Below are 1,323 nucleotides of genomic sequence, written 5' to 3' on the forward strand. Positions count from 1 at the left end.
GCCAATAAAATGGACAACCTGGAAGAAATGGACAAATTCTTAGAAATGCACAACCTGCCAAGACTGAATCAGGAAGAAATAGAAAATATGAACAGACCAATCACAAGCACTGAAACTGAAACTGTGATTAAAAATCTTCCAACAAACAAAAGCCCAGGACCAGATGGCTTCACAGGCAAATGCTATCAAACATTTAGAGAAGAGCTAACACCTATCCTTCTCAAACTCTTCCAAAAGCTAGCAGAGGGAGGAACACTCCCAAACTCATTCTACGAGGCCACCATAACCCTGATACAAAACCAGACAAACATATCACATAGAAAGAAAACTACAGGCCAATATCACCGATGAACATAGATGCAAAAATCCTCAACAAAATACTAGCAAACAGAATCCAACAGCACATTAAAAGGATCATACACCATGATCAAGTGGGGTTTATGCCAGGAATGCAAGAATTCTTCAATATATGCAAATCAATCAACATGATACACCATATTAACAAATTGAAGGAGAAAATCCATAAGATCATTTCTATAGATGCAGAGAAAACTTTTGACAAAATTCAACACCCATTTATGATAAAAACCCTGCAGAAAGTAGGCATAGAGGGAACTTTCCTCAACATAATAAAGGCCATATATGAAAAACCCAGAGCCAGCATTGTTCTCAATGGTGAAAAACTGAAACCATTTAGACTAAGATCAGGAACAAGACAAGGTTGCCCACTCTCACCACTCTTATTCAACATAGTTTTGGAAGTTCTAGCCACAGCAATCAGAGAAGAAAAAGAAATAAAAGGAATCCAAATAGGAAAAGAAGAAGTAAAGCTGTCACTGTTTGCAGATGACAAGATACTATACATAGAGAATCCTAAGGAGGCTACCAGAAAACTACTAGAGCTAATCAATGAATTTGGTAAAGTAGCAGGATACAAAATTAATGCACAGAAATCTCTGGCATTCTTATACACTAATGATGAAAAATCTGAGAGTGAAATTAAGAAAACACTCCCATTTACCACGGCAACAAAAAGAATAAAATATCTAGGAATAAACCTACCTAAGGAGACAAAAAACTTGTATGCAGAAAACTATAAGACACTGATGAAAGAAATTAAAGATGATACAAATAGGTGGAGAAATATACCATGTTCTTGGATTGGAAGAATCAACATTGTGAAAATGACTCTACTACCCAAAGCAATCTACAGATTCAATGCAATCCCTATCAAACTACCACTAGCATTTTTTACAGAACTAGAAAAAAAAATTTCACAATTTGTATGGAAACACAAAAGACCCCAAATAGCAAAAGCAATCT

General features: G+C 35.7%; 1 long non-coding RNA gene across 1 annotated transcript in view; it reads right to left on the reverse strand.

Moving 5' to 3' along the window:
- The window catches only part of LOC129392504 (uncharacterized), a 77,241-nt gene that overhangs the window by 8,999 nt on the left and 66,919 nt on the right, over positions 1–1,323 (reverse strand). The window lies entirely within an intron of this gene.

The sequence above is a fragment of the Physeter macrocephalus genome, chromosome 11, assembly GCF_002837175.3.
Source record: "Physeter macrocephalus isolate SW-GA chromosome 11, ASM283717v5, whole genome shotgun sequence".
NCBI classification, from domain to species: Eukaryota; Metazoa; Chordata; class Mammalia; order Artiodactyla; family Physeteridae; genus Physeter; species Physeter macrocephalus.